The sequence below is a fragment of the Festucalex cinctus genome, chromosome 3 (assembly GCF_051991245.1).
Source record: "Festucalex cinctus isolate MCC-2025b chromosome 3, RoL_Fcin_1.0, whole genome shotgun sequence".
Lineage (NCBI taxonomy): Eukaryota > Metazoa > Chordata > Actinopteri > Syngnathiformes > Syngnathidae > Festucalex > Festucalex cinctus.
Window position 1 is genome coordinate 30,609,677 of NC_135413.1, and position 17,227 is coordinate 30,626,903.

Sequence of the window (17,227 nt, forward strand, 5' to 3'; positions counted from 1 at the left end):
CTAGATACCGCAGATACGACTGCAATCTGGGACTTGGAATTTGATTTGACATCTCCCAAGACTTGACTTGAGAATCTGCAATTTGGAACTTGTCTTACCATGAGTCTTGACTTATTATAGGACTTCACTTGAGAGCATGTGACTTGGGACTTGACTTATACAGCAATAGGACTTGACTGGAGAAAATGTGTGACAAATAACTCGTCACGGTTCTTGACATGACTTGAAATAACCTGTGACTTGGTACGCAACTCATCAATGGACTTGAGAAACCTTGTGGGCAATATCTGACTTGACTTGACTTGACTTAAGACAAGACTCATCATAAGATTTAACTGGACATAACTTGTGATGTGCCTTACCACAGCAATTGACTTCGGATAACCTGTGACGAAGGACTTGACTTCACTTGAGATACCATGTGACTTGGGGACCCGATTTCTCATGAGACTTGACTCGAGAAAACCTTTGACTTGAGTTGTCGCAGTATTTGACTCGACTGGAGATAACATGGACTTGTGACTTGACATGACTCTTTATAGGACTTGACTTGAGAACCTGTGACTTGGAATTTGACTTGCGCAAGACTAAATGACTTGACACACTTTTCAGTGTGAAGATCCCCGACTTGAACAATAACGTGCAGCACAACCACAAGTGATAAAACAAGATTAGCGATAATACTAATGTGCAACGTCTCAATTCATAGGAGAGATTGTTTACATGCCTCGCTAAGAGTTCAAATGGTTCAGCAGTTACCGCTTATATTGGAAATGTGTGAACAAAAGCATGAACAGAAAAAATGACTACTGTTACTATCGTTTTTTGTTTTGTTTTTTTAATAGTGGGGAAAGGAGGTTTCTACTGGAGGGCTAATGGAGGACAGGACATGACATGCCTGGCGATGTCTTCCACACTTTTCCCCCCAATCGGCCCTGACGTATGATCTCCCCTTTATTGCGCCCCTTAAAAAAATGTGGCCGGGATGTATCGTGAAACGCGTTTTACCATCTGTTATCGACCTCCTCCACGTCCACTCCAAAGACACGCCATCAAAAGCGGACGACATACTTTCAGCTCGACCGCTGACCACAATAAACGCGGCGATAACTCCTACACTAACTTTTTTTTATTTATTTTTTTAAAACTCGGGCGGTGATACGACCGAATGAGCGCCGCTGTGAAGGAACCGATGCGTTGCGCTACTTATTTCTCCTCATATAACCTGCACAACGTCAATGAATTTGATGATTCATGAAGGAGATGTCCATAAAATACGACCATATTTTTCCCAGTTTTATTCAACACTTTGATGCTTTATTAAACATACCGTTCATTTCAATGGCCCCAAATGGCAAATCATTACTTTTTTCTTTTTTTTTTTAAGTGGTATTTCCCTTCAGGGATTAAAATGAGTCTAATAAATAAATGGGGGTGGGGAGGGGAGGGGGGGGGGTGCTGTTGTCTCTTTTAAGTATAGATTGAAAGTAGTTCTTTGGTTGAGATTCCCATGAAAAATGGTCCCATAATCAGGGAATCGCTTGCATTCTATTGACCATTAGAGAGCAGTCTATTTTTTAAAATGTAATTTTATGGACACTGGCAGGAAATCAATAGAACGCACAGAATGTGGTGGTGGACTAAAACTCCAAAGAAGAAAAATATATCCATAAAAATATATATCTGTCGAAGCATGTGGCTGCTTCTTCACAATAGGTTTCCAAATAAGTGTTTTTTTTCCCCCTTTTTTTGTAATAAAAAAAAGGCTTTAACAGCCAACCTTGGTTAAAAATTACCCTTGGTGTCAATCAATAACCATAAAACACATCTTTGCTAAAAATGATTTTCTCAGCCACACACGCACTCAGCTGAAAATAGCTTCAAGTTGTAATATTGACAGATGCGGCCACCTTGCAAGCAGCGTTCGGGGGCGAAACACATGACACGCTCTTATTAGTGATGTCACTCAAAGTATGCAGACAAATGGTGCCTGCTGACTGTGTTGCCTTTGATTAAAAATCAATAACACTTCCCATAATAATCTCTTCATCTTTGAAGAAGACTCCCATGTAACTTCCATTCTGATCAATGAGCCATAGTTACCTCGTTTATTTATTTATTTATTATTCATTGTTATTATAAAAAGTCAGGAAACCCTTCTGTCATTGTAACTAGTTCAAGCCCAGCCAAAATGTCATCATCAATTTGTCCAAGTTATTTGAACCGAGCTTCCGTCATTGCGAAATTACAGCTACGATTTCAGGACCCGCAGTAAATTTCATAGTACATTTAATCCGTCTAAAGTTATTTTAATCATGCTTCCGTCACGCAAAATGACATTCTGACGCCACTATTTTCCACTTGACAATATTATTTGACTATTCTTTTTCCACACTGTCGCCATTGTGTGTGTATATATATATATATATATATATATATATAAAATAGTCCGAACGAAGGCTCACTTAAAAAAAAAAAATAATTATTCCGCAATTAAATTTTTATTTAATTATAATTCAAGTGTGTATAATTTACAAGGTCTTGCAATAATTTTCATTTTCTGATGACACTTCTACGCGGCAGAATTCGAATGTTGGCCATGATAGGGCACTCGGAGAGCCAAATATTTTTCTAGCTGGTCTAAAAAGCTCCTGAACCACAACAAGGACTTAAAAGATGATGTTGCATATATATATATATATATATATATATATATATATATATATATATATATATATATATATATATATATACGTGCGAGGTATACAAAGGATGCATCTCACTCACTTGTTATGTGGGTGTTCCTTCCGATCCAGAGGTCTTTTGTTGCATGGGGAGGGAAGGATGATGGGGGGGATTAAAGGCATAAATATGGCAGGGGAAACCAATACGGGCGTGCAACAGCCAAGACACGACTGTGCATCATCCACACCTCACAAACACGACGTGTCAGCAGCTGTAACCTTGACAATGACAATAAAGGTGCTTCGGATGGGGGGGGGGGGGGATCGCGCCACCGTTTTTGCCCCGCCGGGATCGGAGCGCCTCGCGTAATCCGTCGCCACAACACAACGCTGACGGAGAATTGATTGACTCAATTACCTGCGATTGATTATGTGGTGAGCGGAGTTATTTCAAGTGCGTACGACGCCGGCGCGGAGGGAGGCTAACGTGCGTATTATCGTCTGGATTTGATTGCCTCATCACTTTATTACCTCCTCCAAGGAGCTTGTTTCCATTGATATGGATTTTGTTGTTTGTGTGCAACTAGTACTTGGCTAAGGTTGTTGATATGTCAAGCTAATGAAAGGTAAGAATATTTCCCCATGGAGGCAATAACGGAATAACATGATTTCATTAATTGGAGCATTTTAACATTCTTACTGGTCAAATAAGTGGACTGTAATAATACGTTTACTGAGAGGTAAATGATAGAATCAAGCACAACCACTCACCACTAAGTAACTAGTCTGACTAGTTTACTGAATAACGAAATTACGGAAAAAAATAACCGTCTCACTAACTAATGAACAACTGGCTAAATGACTAACTAAAACAAGTAACTAAGTGTGACTAACCAATTAGCTGACTGTCCAGCTGAATAGTTGATTGACTGATTAACTGACTAAGTAACTAACAAATTATTTGACTGACTGACTCACTGAGTAACTAACAAATTGGGCTAATTGACTGACTGACTGACTGACTGAAAAAAAATAACCGTCTTACTAACTAATGAACTGGCTAAATGCCTTAAACAAGTAACCAAGTGTGACTAACCAATTAGCTGACTGTCCAACTGAATAGTTGATTGACTGACTGACTAAGTAACTAACAAATTAGACTGACTGACCTAAAAAAAAATAACTGTCTCACTAACTAATGAACGACTGGCTGACTAAAACAAGTAACTAAGTGTGACTAACCAATGAGCTGACTGTCCAGCTGAATAGTTGATTGACTGACTGACGGGCTAAGTAACTAACAGACTGACTGACTAAAAAAAATAACTGTCTCACTAACTAATGAACGACTGGCTGACTAACTAAAACAAGTAACTAACTGTGACTAACCAATTAGCTGACTGTCCATCTGAGTAGTTGACTGACTGACTGACTAAGTAACTAACACATTATTTGACTGACTGACTCACTGAGCAACTAACAAATTAGGCTAATTTACTGACTAAGTAATTAACTAAGTGACTAATTAACCAACTGGCTGACATCGTGACAAGGTGACTGACTGACCAACTAACGTACCAACTATGTGACTAACCCACTGACTAATTGGCTGACTGAATAAAAAAAAAATAAGTAACTGAGTGACTAGTTAACCGACTGACTAGCTGGCTAGATAACTAACTACATTATATACTTTAATAGCTAACTAATTTGAAGACTAATTAACTGACTTTCTAACTAGATGACTAAGTGACAAATTAACTAGGTGACTTACTGCCTGGCATGATGGCTACTGAATAATTGAATAACTTTCTGACTAACTGACTAAAAAAAAACAAAAAAAATGTCTAATTATGTAACTGAGTGACTAACTTATTAACTCTCTGACTAGCTAGCTGGCTAAACTAGATACTTGAATTCCTAACTAATGAAAGACTGATGGACTAAATAACTGACTGAGTGACTGACTATCGTGGAAAAATAACTAACTTGCAAGTGTGAACGACTTGAAAGCAAAGTTGCTGACTTGAGCTTGTGCGCGTGGGAGTGTCGTTAGGAGCCATCTGCTCGCAAAGTGCGCACCGGCGGCAGGACGGATGTTGACGTTCCCGCTCGTCGCATGACACCCGGCGGCCTCGTTAACGGCGGGCGGCTGTTTAAACGCAAGGCAACAACGTTTGCCGGCTCGCTCTCGCTCTCCAAATCGATAGAAAGGAAGCGGCGCTCATTTGGACCGATGTGACACAAACACACACACACACACACACACACACGCAGAAGTTATCTCATCTCGCCATAGAAACTTGGACATCTTCCATCTTGAAGGTTTGTCCAATTGATAACAAGCATAAGCGAGTGCTTGTGAGTGGACATCAAATCCTCCATTTTTACTCATTCTTACATACGCTGTAATTGTGTTCCACTTTGGCATGCGCCCATACGAGAATCGGTCAGTATGACAACCGTGAGCAAAAAGACCACCGCATTAGAATTACAACTCTGCATCATAAAGGAAAATGGCTTCCCTCTGTGCAAGCACTTTTTAGGGAAGAGGAAAAGTAAGTATAACACTTTTTATTGAACACATTTAGGCTTTAAATATTGTTAGTATGTTTTCTATAAGACTCTTAAGAACACAAAAGTATTGTTTGAATTATTTTAACTGTATTTGAGTCTAGCATTTAAGTTTTAAAAAATGTCCTCTGTAGTGGACAAAAAAAAAAAAAATAATTCAAACATTTCTTTTGCAGTATTACAATTACTGCACAAAGATTGAGGAAAATCAAAATTAACATGATTGGACAATATTTTTTTTTTCCTCCCCTGGTAGTCAGGAGGATATGAATTTAAAAAAATGCACTGAGCTGTTACCAATGTCTTACAAATGCAATTATGCCATCTAGTGGCAGGAAAATGACCTTAAAACAAATCAATGTCGCACTTGTTTTGTTTTTTGTTTTTTTACAGTACATCATTTTAATTTTAACTCACTTTTATGAATTATGAAATTACTGAAGCAAAGCCTTAGAGGCTGCCATATTTCCATTAATTTAAAAATTTTCACACTTATGTTAACATGAGTATGAAAATTTTTTAAAAATTATTGTACATTTAGAATAGATATAAAATTTGTGATTAATTGTGAGTCAATTATTGAAGTAATGCGATTAATTACGATAAAAAAATAAAATTAAAAAAAACGGCCTCCATTCTGGAGTTAGTGTTTTTTTTGTGTGTTTTTAAACCACGGCAAATTATCAAACGGCCCATGCCTAGTTCCACAACTATGAGCAATATGGCTGCGTGTGCGCGCGTCTGTTTGTATTGTGAGATTTAAAATCCCGCAGAGCAAATAACGCCTCAACGTCTCCCGCGTTTAATTAGATGCATCAACTTTAATGTTGGTAAATATTAAAGCTGATATCAGTTTGAATTAGGATTAGGCAACATCATCAAGAGAGAGAGAGAGAAAAAAGGGGGGGCGTGTAATTAATGGGAAGATCAATGATGGAGTTAATTACTCCAGCGTTTATTCCGTTATCTGTTAAAAGTGCGTCGTCGTCTGCATTTTCTTGAGGAGCGTTCTGTGGTTTCAAGCGGGGAGAAGTTGTTGTTTTGGCGAACGCAATCGATAGGACGCCTCATGTTGCAGTCGCTCTCGTTTAAAACGCTTGGCAAGTTTTATACACAGAGAAGAAATGTGGCGTCATCCACACGTCCCACCGACGTTAAGTAGCCCGCAAAAGGGTTTTTAAATGGGGGTTTCAAGACAGTTTCATTTGAGTGTTGGCGTTTGAAGAAACGGTTAGAGATTCAAACTCATCTCATGGTTTTAAATTTGGCTGATAAGGTTTCAAACCAGGGTTGGGATTTCAAATTAGGGTGTCAATCCACAGTTGACCCGCCGCAACTTGACAGCACGCATGGTTTTGTTTTGGGTTTTTTTTTTTTCACTCACTCACTCACTCACTCACTCACTCACTCACTCACTCACTCACTCACTCACTCACTCACAAGCCTGAGTGAGTGAGTGAGGGGTTAACAAGTGTCTGTCCACAGAATGGTCCCGGTGTTGACAAAAAAAAAAATAAAAAATAAAAAATGGCAAAATAGAAGCTGGGGGGGTGGAGGTAGAGGGACAAAAATCACCACCACACATTAACAGAAGCCCAGAGGTGTAGACTGAGAAGAAGTTCATGGGTATACATCCTGTATTTATATAGTGCATCTTCTTCTTCTTCTTTTTTTTTTTTTTTAAATATTACGCACAAGTAATACATATATATATATATATATATATATATATATATAAAACACTAAAACTAATACTGAAACTAACTAAAACGAAACATTTATTAAATAACTAAAACTAATAAAAGACTAACATAACCGCCCGGAAAACTAAAATAAAAAACAAAAACACAATTCTCAAAACTAAATCAAAACTAACTAAAATGAAAATTTCTGAAACTATAATAACCCTGATTGGGGTTTTGAAGCTATGGCTTAGGTTTTAATACTGAATTATAGGGTTTCAAACTATGGTTTCAAGCTGAATATCACGGTTTTAATCCAGGTTTCCAACCCAGTTTAGGGCTTAAAAATAGGGTTTGAAGTTTAGGATTGCAATTCAAGGTTTTTAAACCAGGATTGGTGTTTCAAATTACGGTTTCGAAGTAGGGTTTACTGCTATCTGCATAGTTTTCAAGGTGGGTTTCAAACTTGACTTTGGGATTCAAATTCAGGTATCAAGGCAAAGACAGGGTTTCAAATCACATCTGCAAGTCTTGGATAGGGTTTGATATTCGGCTTGGCATGATGTGACCGATGTGCAAAAAAAAAGCTCAGCCCTGCACCGCCGGTCCCGTGGAGCGCTACAAGTCCACCTGGTTGGAAGGCGCAAATAAATACACGCCACCCCACCGTGGTCCGGTTCAGCTCCATGAATACAAACAGACAGACAGAAAAGTGCTTGAGGCCATCTGGAGAAGTAAACAAAAAATAATCCAGTGTCAACTTGCGACAAGAAATACTTCAAGCAGCTGGAGGCGACGGCGACCGTGCGCCATTGTGTAACGTCTGCGCTTTAAGTGCCTATCACCTTCCTAATTGGTTTCCTCCGGCTCCGCGTCTGCTCTTTTTTTTCTTTTTTTAAATCCGTCTCGCTGATCTCTGCTCTGTCTCGGCTCTCATTTATGCAACCGGCGCTCAATTTGGAGGCCGCGCGGCGACGTGGATCAATTTGAAGCGGGCACCTTGCGCCACGGGCCGTCACAAATGAGGGGACGAATCGTATAACGGTTATATAAGTCCCGTATGTCCCTTTTTAAATCATCCAACCTGCTTATATCCTTGTTGAATTCATGTGTTGACGGTGAAGAATTTACTGTAATACTGTAAAATCCCGTGTATAATACACGGGATATATATATATATATATATATATATATATATATATATATATATATATATAGACAATTTCCGGACAATCCTATAGCGTGACGTCATCTGCAGGCGACCCCGATATAATCTGGCATTCCGATCACATCTGACAACGATTACCTGAACCCTTAGCCACTGTGATGTCATTTTCAGGCGACAGCAAGTGGCAAAATGGCCGCCCCCCAGATATGGGTGGATTTGGCTGCTTAATTCATATTCCACAAACACAATATTAATCAGAATACGGTGTTTATGCTAGTTGGGGTACATAGAACATATTATTGGAAAAGCACTTTAGCACTCATTGCTTAAGACCTCTTTTGGTAATCTCCTGCAATATTGTCATGACTAGGGTCATGCAAGGGTTATGCTTACTGTCATGATTAGGGTCATGTAAGGGTTATGTTTACTGTCATGACTAGGGTCATGCAAGGGTTATGCTTACTGTCGTGATTAGGGTCATGCAACGGTTATGCTTACTGTCGTGACTGGGGTCATGTTTACTGTCATGACTAGGGTCATGCAAGGGTTATGCTTACTGTCATGACTAGGGTCATGCAAGGGTTATGTTTACTGTCATGACTAGGGTCATGCAAGGGTTATGTTTGGGTCATGACCGTGAGGTCACGTGTCAGTTTTGAACTGATGTAACCAGCATCTAGTTTCAACTTTAAGACGCTATGTGATGTCAGGAATCTTTAATCTCTTTATCTGGTCAACAGCCAATCAGAGAAATCCATGTCAGTCCTGTTACCCACATGTCTAGCCACCGCCAATCTGATTGATTCACTGTCTATATAAGCCTGACCAAGAAGTGTATGTTTTTGTCGGATTATTACCTCTGTTACTCTGTGCACCTCCGCAGCCCAAGTTAGCTTCGCGTCTCGTGATGCTCGATACATTCTCGTTGTTTCTCGTCTAGTCAAGTTTGTTCTACGCCTCTCGATATTATGTTCTTTTTTCCCGTGTGCAAAGGAACATCAGCCTCACTGCTCTTGTTGTTATTTCGGCAGAGTTGAATCAGCCTTTGACAATCTCCTTGAGATGGCCGCTCTCCTCACTCTATTGGGGCCATGAAAAAAAAAGAAAAAAAAAGAAAAGAAAAAAAGTCCAATCTGTCTCCGTGATCACCAGTTGACCTGCCACAAAGCGACAAGAGCTCACCATATAGGAGCTCCAGATGTGACTCAGACGGGAGTGGGAAAAAAAAAAACAACAACAACAAGATGGAGACACTTAAGAGTCAGCCCACGTCTGTTTTTTGCGACCACATATTGCCCGCTGCTGTGCATAAAACTGGCCGTGGAATACTCAGCTCGTCTTGGCTGCCATTAAACACCTCAATAATGTTTGGAGCAGCTTAGCTTGTGATGCAACAACACGCCTGCACACAATTTAGGGAACGTTTACAGGTAGAAAAAAAGCAGGCAACAGAAAAGGAACACAACAGACTAACCCATTCGTTGTCATGTCTGGATTTTGAAAATATGCATTCATTTTCTGGAAGAAAAAAAAGTAACTTTTTTTTATGAATAAAGCTTTTTTTTCGCTCTTGAAAATGTGTTGCCTTTTATTGAAAAATACAGGTATATAGGTTGGCTGTACAGTGTACACAGAATTTTTGTCTTAAAAACACAATTTCTTAAAAAAAAAAAAAAAAAAAAAAAAAATCTCTTGAATAGTTTTTGTTGTTTTTTTTAGAAAAGTTTTATGTAATATGTATCATTTTATTTTTCAAAAAAAAGTGTATGTACTGTATTTGTTTTTTCCAAAATACTGTATATGACTTGTGTTTTTGAGATATATTTACCTTTTCTTAAATATGTAAAACTTTTTTTCACCTTTATATTTTTTTCATGATAATAGGCCTATACAGATTTTTTTTTAGAGTTTTTAGAAAAATATTTTTCACCTAAAAAAAAATAACTTTCCCCCACTAAAAAATGTATTTCATTTCTTGAAAATATGTATATATTAATATAATGTATAATAAAAATGTAAAAATAATAGCATTACAGTGCTATCCTCATGATAATATACAACAGAAAATTCTCAAAAAAAAAATTCTTTTGACCTCTTGAAAATATATTTTATCTAAAATTTGGGGACGTTTTCCTCAAAATGATGACCTATTTTCTTGAAAATATACACTTTTGAATAATAGTATTTTCTTCTTAAAAGTATACACCTTTTTTCACATTTTATACAACTTTTTTGGTGCAAAAAGTATTTGTATAAAATATTTATAACAAGAATATACAGCTTTATTCCCTAAAAAAATATATACTTTTTCCTAAATAATTCCCATTGAAAATATATGTCGTACGATTTGGAATTCCACTGACACCTCTTCACAAAACTTCTGCGTTCAAACCGTCGTCATGACTCACACAAACAAATATGGAGATCTTCATTCATTCATTCATTCAAACCTTGATGAACGACGTTCCCAACATGTCAGGCGCATTTGTTGTGAAGAAAAAAAAAAAAAAAAAAAAAAGATATTACATAAGCAAGTGCAACTTCTGCTCTTTTTTTTTTTTTCTCCCCAGAGGAAGACTCGATCGAGTGTTTTTGGCTATTTCAAGCTATTAAACTCAGCTGGGGCCATGCAAGACGTCCTTTGCATGTTGTAGTAAGAACTGTTTTAGGATGCAGCATCCCAGCTAGTCAAAAAGATACGACAAAATCAGCTTAAGTCGCACTTTCATGTGCTGGTGCGTACCTCACGTGGCTCCTCAGATGAAACGAGGACCATCGTTATCATGCAAGGGGCCAACCTCATGGAAGGAAACGTACTGTTATCGCAATTTAAAAACATTCCCGTGTGTCTTTGGTGACTCGTTTTAATCAAAATACTCCAAGGATCGGAAATGATGTGATACTTTACACCTCATTTTCTTTTGCAAATGAACCACTGCTCACTTATCTGCTTCTGAGTCGATCCTGCTGAGGAAGGGGCTTGAAAAATAACAGTACAAATACTAATTACTGCACTGATGTAGACTTTTCAGGTATCTATATTATATTATTATACAGTGTGGACCTGGTTACAACATGGCGCAAGCTAACTTCATTTTTAACTACGATACATCACTCAAACTACAAACAAACTACATTTTAATACTTTTAATACTTTTTTTTAATACAAAAAATGTTCGCGACTTTAAGAGTTTTACACTACAAGGTGGCTTTTACCTCCACATTTCTGCATTAAAAAAAAAATACAATTAAATGAAAAATCAATTTTTGGGATATACTGAATTTTGGTCTCTCTGACATTCTGCAGCAGAGACAACAAAGAGCTGCCACATGGTCGCTGACCTTCCGACCGCTCCCTTTTTATTGGCTTCTCTTGGCCTGCCCTTTACAGCGGACAGACGATTATGACTGATTATCTGATCTGACCTTTACAACTGTAAACTTCTTGTTTTTGCCTCTTAAAATGGATCCGGCCTTTTACATCTTTTAATGTGGCCCAAGAAAGCAAGTAAAAGTCAGCTCCATGTTTTGCGCTAATGAATGAGTTTACGTTCATTTTGGAAGAAAATCTGTACCATATTTGCACATATTTCTTCAATTTTGGCTAATTGCACACGTAACGAGGATGATTTATGTGCGTTTTATATGATTTTCACAATCATAAAGGCCCTATGAGTGAAAATGTGTTTTTAATTATTTGTAGTCTATTTCATGATGTAATTCCTGAATGTTTAGGAAAGTACGCTATAGCGTGGCCAATTTTTTGTTGTATATTTTGGGGGCGGCTGGAATGGATTAATGCCATCTCTACTCATGTCCATTTGAAAAATTCTTTGAAATAAGAGTTTTCAGTAACAAACAAAGTAAAGGAACAAAAATTATAATCTCAAGATCCCATTGTATGTATAATTGTGGGAATGCTGAGCATTCTTCAAATGATCATTATTGCCAGGTGTCTGATTATGCTCGGTGTCACAGTTGATAAAGAGCATTGACCAGTAAGTTGCAGGTTCAAATCCCACCTCCGACTGTACATTGCAAATATATCCGTGGCCGTTATACTAAGTGATATACATGTATAGCAACTGACTGTCATATCAGGAAATGGATTATAATTCTCTGAGATGATTAAATCGCACATTTGACAGATTGCAGTGAGTTGTGTTTTTCTTAATTTGTCATTTAACAATTAAAAATGTGTAATTTTCACATAAATTATCTTTCAATTTACTCCATAAGCACATGCATTCGAATCTTAGCATTCAGCTTTTCAGCATTCCCACACAATTTGTGCAGAAATTGCACTTTTGTCTAGTGTACGTATGGTACACCTCTTAAAACTAGACGCACAATAAATTCAATTTTGTTCATTAAAAGGATCAAAATAGTGCCTTATTATCTTCGTAAGGGCCAAATTCGTATGTTTGGCGTTTTAATGCTGCCGCACTGCGAGTGTCAGCTATATTGTCCAAATGGTAAGAAGTTCGGGGGAGGACATAAAGGCCTGTCGGGCGGTCTCCCATCAAGTTAAGTGCTTCAACTTCTGCCAGTCTGATTGCAAATGAGGCCCCCGCGCGCCGCCCATTAGCGGCGCTGCGACCGGCCGTCGTCTCCCGGCGGAGCAGAACGCCACCGTCCAGCTTGAAGCAACAGCTCCCCCATTCGGAGCACGCTCAGATGAAGAATGCCAGGCACGGAGGAGGAGGACATACCCAGTTTGGTTTTTTTTTTTACACTCATTCTTGATACACGGCAGACAGCCAAGCAGAGCTGAATTTTCAAGCGCAGTGGCTGAGATGAGAGCAAGTGAAGTCGCACGACTGAAGGATGTCTTCTCCCCCTTCTCATCCACTGCATTTCATTATGAAACAAGCTCATTTCATTCTTCTATTTCCTGACATCTGGAAATCCCTGGTGATTACCGCACAGCTGAGTCCATTTCATTTGCAAGGGAAGTTATAAGCACTTAAAGTTAACATGCAAATACAAAACAGATGCCGTAATAAGCACCATGATGTCGTTTTCACTATTCAAACATGTTACTTTTTTTTTTTTTTTTCCTGAAATACTGATTCTGAAATGTGCATATTTTCTTAATCATAAGTGCCATTATTTTTTCATATATATGCTGTCGTTCGGCTGGTGATGTGACATATACTCAGGTGTGACTTGCATAAGTGCTCAGACTGGCACCAAAAATCCCTGTTGCCTCATCATGTTTAGTTTGTATTGGTGGTTGGCAAAGAAATTTTCTGCATTGTCATTGGTGTAAAACGTGTGGTGGGGGTGGGGAGTAGGAGGAAGAAGCTAGAAGAAGAAGAAGGAAGAAGAAGAAGAAAGAAGATAGAAGAAGAAGATAGACGAAGAAAAAGAAGATAGACGAAGAAGAAGAAGAAGAAGAAGATAGAAGGAAGAAGAAGAAGATAGACGAAGAAGAAGAAGAAGAAGAAGATAGAAGGAAGAAGAAGAAGAAGAAGATAGAAGGAAGAAGAAGAAGATAGACGGAAGAAGAAGAAGAAGAAGATAGAAGGAAGAAGAAGAAGAGAAGGAAGAAGAAGATAGAAGGAAGAAAGAAGAAGATAGAAGAAGAAAGAAGCTAGAAGAAGAAGATAGAAGAAGAAGATAGACGAAGAAAAAGAAGAAGAAGAAGAAGATAGACGGAACAAGAAGAAGAAGAAGATAGAAGGAAGAAGAAGAAGATAGAAGAAAGAAGAAGAAAGAAGAAGGAAGAAGAAGATAGAAGAAGAAAGAAGCTAGAAGAAGAAGATAGAAGGAAGAAGAAGAAGAAAGAAGAAGGAAGAAGAAGAAGATAGACGGAAGAAGAAGAAGATAGAAGAAGAAGAAGAAGAAAGAAGAAGGAAGAAGAAGAAGATAGAAGGAAGAAGAAGAAGATAGAAGAAGAAAGAAGATAGAAGATAGAAGAAGAAGACAAAAAAGAAGATCAAGTTAGCAGCGTCATATTTTGATCATGCACATTTCAATGATGTTAGTATGTAGGGTCAAAATTTGTTTACATTTTAAGGCATTTTCATTATCACTAAGGAGTCGATTTTCCGTAGTTTGCTGTTATTTTATGTATTTCTACATCTGTTATACTGTTGAGTGAAAAATATTTTAATAAGTTTATCTGTGCATCATCAGTTTGTTAAAAAAAAAAAAAAGACATTGTGTCATATGTTAATAAAATATTGCGCTCTCTAGTTACCTTACTGTCGTGATTTGTTTTAATTGCACCCGGTGAATGCTTGCTGGTCCGTGTTGAGCATGTGTCACCAAAAAAAAAAAAAAAAAAAAAAAAGGTTGTGGACGACTGGTCGAAAGCAACGTAAAAATAAATTCAGGGGAGTTAAGAAAAACTCCACGGAGCAGAGCACGGATGTGATGTTTTCTTGGAAAGATTAGAAAGTTGAAAGACTTCCACCCAGACGCAATTGCGGAGATTGTGGAGGTTGTTTGTTGGCCGTCTGCGAAATAAAGCACTCTGGTGCAATCTAGTTATTTTCCCCAGCAAGCCTCGACCGTCTCTATTGTCTCGTCTCTCTCAATTCTCTTTTTTTCCCCTCCCTCTGCCTGTTCCACTTTCTTTCGCCATCTTGCAACACTTCACCTCGGGGCTTTTGAGGCCATTGTGAAAGACTGGCCCGAGTCCCGAGCCCCTGAGGAGGCTCAAGGGGGCTCAGGGTTGACTGATCGCTGGATTTCACCACGGGCTCCCACAACGGGGATTGTTCAAGAAGCTTTGCCTTTCCGCCGAGACCCTCTCAGATTAAGGACTGCCGGCTTCTCTTGCAATAACACGGCCTCACATGTTGCCAGGAGAGTCGTTCAGGAGAGTCGGGCAAGTCATCGTTCAAGTGCGCCATTGACACGTTTGCCGCGCACTTTCGGTCCGATGATCCGATTCTTCGCATGTCTTTCCATGACTGTTATCCTGCTTGTCGCTGTTAAGAGTGTTGATCGACGAAACCCACAAGTTAGAGCAATTAAAAAAATTTCGGGAAAGACCCAAATGATATGTCGCTTTCGGGTGACGTAATATTTTTGCAATCAGATGGCGGAATAAAGCACATGGCTAAATCCCAATGAAAATAGGAAAACAATTGTAATTTACTGGGTTGTTGCTGACCAAAACAGCAGGACCTATCACATGTGAACAACCTTCGACTTCAAAGTTTGTTGCTCTCCTTTAAGTTGTTACACAATCCTTTATTTAACCATCTGGAGTAAACAGGGCTGCAATTAGCAACTAATTTAAAAATTGCTTCATCCGTTTCATAAATAAATAAATAAATAATGCGACTAGGCGACAACAATTTTGTGAAATTATTCCAAAAAATTCCCTAATAAACTTCGCTTGGGAATTTGGGAAAGTTTTCAGAAATTTACCCCGGGTTTACACCGGTTGCGGTTGCGGTGCGGTTGCGGTGCGGTTGCGGTGCGTTCCGGCGACGCAAGCAATTAGATTCCATTAATTCGAATGGTGCAGTTTACACCGCTTGCGGGTGCGTTGCGTGTCGACTGCGTCTCAGCTGCGGCGTGCCGCAGCCCTTCCGCAAGGATAGACCTATTTTCTATTTTTGCCGGACGCCGCAGCGGTAGGCCTCCGGCAAATGGCAAGGTAGCACAAAACACATCGAGCGGGACAGGAAGACCGACGCAGTTTCGAAATACATTTCCGGTTACCTTTCAAGATAAAACACTCGCCAGCTCCTATTTCGCAAGCATGCTAGCAAAACGTGATGTGGGCGTAGACGGGCCTGGATTTAACGTGCGAGGTGCTCATTCACGGTTTAGACACCAGCGAACATGGACGAGGAGAGGTTTATATTGGAGGTAGAAAGCCACAAAATAAACAAAAAGTCCACCTCTCTTTCTGCTTCTCTGTTGAGCACAGACTTTGTGTGTGTTTGTCGTTGTTTCTAATGCCACATGACCGCGCGCGGTCACGCGAGACACGTCGGGAAGTGGTCGGCGACGGAGCTGCCGGACAGCAGCTGTGCGGAGCCGGTGTGGATTGGCCAAAAAATTGACCCGTCCGGAGCACGCAGTCAAGACGCACCGCACCGCAGCCGCACCGCAGCCGCACCGCAACCGCAACCGGTGTAAACCCGGGGAAATTTACAGGAAATTTTCCACAAAAAAAACAAACCAGATGTTTGATTACCATTGAATCAAAATCATTTACAGTCTGCTTTCATGGGCGGCCATAGAAATCTGTAGACACCTTCACCACCTTGTGATTCCAGCAAAAATAAATAAATGAATAAAATATCCATCCATCCATCCATTTTCTTGACCGCTTATTCCTCACGAGGGTCGCGGGGGGTGCTGGCACCTATCTCAGCTGGCTCTGGGCAGTAGGCGGGCGGACACCCTGGACTGGTTGCCAGCCAATCGCAGACAAATAAAATACAAATAAATAAATAAATCCGCTGCATGAGCAATGTAGGTCGAGAATATTTGGCTGAAATAACGGCACTGATTGCAGATGTAGATGGCATAAGTCGATGAAGAAGAAACCTTTTTGGCGATCTCCCTCAGGTCAGCAAGAAAGTAATGGCTGGACTTTTGCACTCGATATTATAAAGCGCGCTTGCAGACAAATGGGCAGCGTGAAAAGCGAAGCGTGGTGGGGAAATCCTTCGTTTGGTCTTTTTTCTTGCTTTGGGATCCCGCAAGAAGAAAACTTGAAAAGACATCGAAGAAGGCGTAGAGCGGGAAAGGGCTGGATTGTGAACGTTACTCGCGGGAACGCGTAGAAAAGGAAAGTACGCTTGCTTTATGTTACTTTTTTAGATTTGCACTGAGATTTATCACGCATTTAGACACACACACAAACACACACACACACACACACACAACAACGGGTATCGGGGGCCAAAAAACGGTATCGGAACAACACTAATTAGTACCGTAATTTTTGGACTATTGAGCGTATCTGAATGTAAAACCACTAAATTTAATATAATTTTTCATTTGACATTAGTTTTTAAGTTTTCATTTAGCGTTTTAGTTTTCAGAATGATTTTTTTTTTTTTCCCGATTATTCGTCAAAATTGTCACAAATGTGAATTACGTCAAATAAAATTGGCAGATATCTTTTATGGAAGGTTTCTTTT

The 17,227-nt window shown here is 39.3% G+C and overlaps 1 protein-coding gene across 4 annotated transcripts in view; it reads right to left on the reverse strand.

Annotated features, from left to right (window-relative positions):
* lingo1a (leucine rich repeat and Ig domain containing 1a) overlaps window positions 1-17,227 on the reverse strand; it is a 340,201-nt gene that overhangs the window by 252,934 nt on the left and 70,040 nt on the right. Inside the window, exon 1 of one of the 4 annotated variants that reach the window (XM_077517521.1) lies at window positions 2,788-2,863. The exons of the other annotated variants lie outside the window; for them this stretch is intronic. The gene's annotated coding sequence lies outside the window, so the exon portion shown is untranslated. Of the gene's footprint in view, window positions 1-2,787; window positions 2,864-17,227 lie in introns of those variants that run through there. 4 annotated transcript variants of the gene reach the window in all.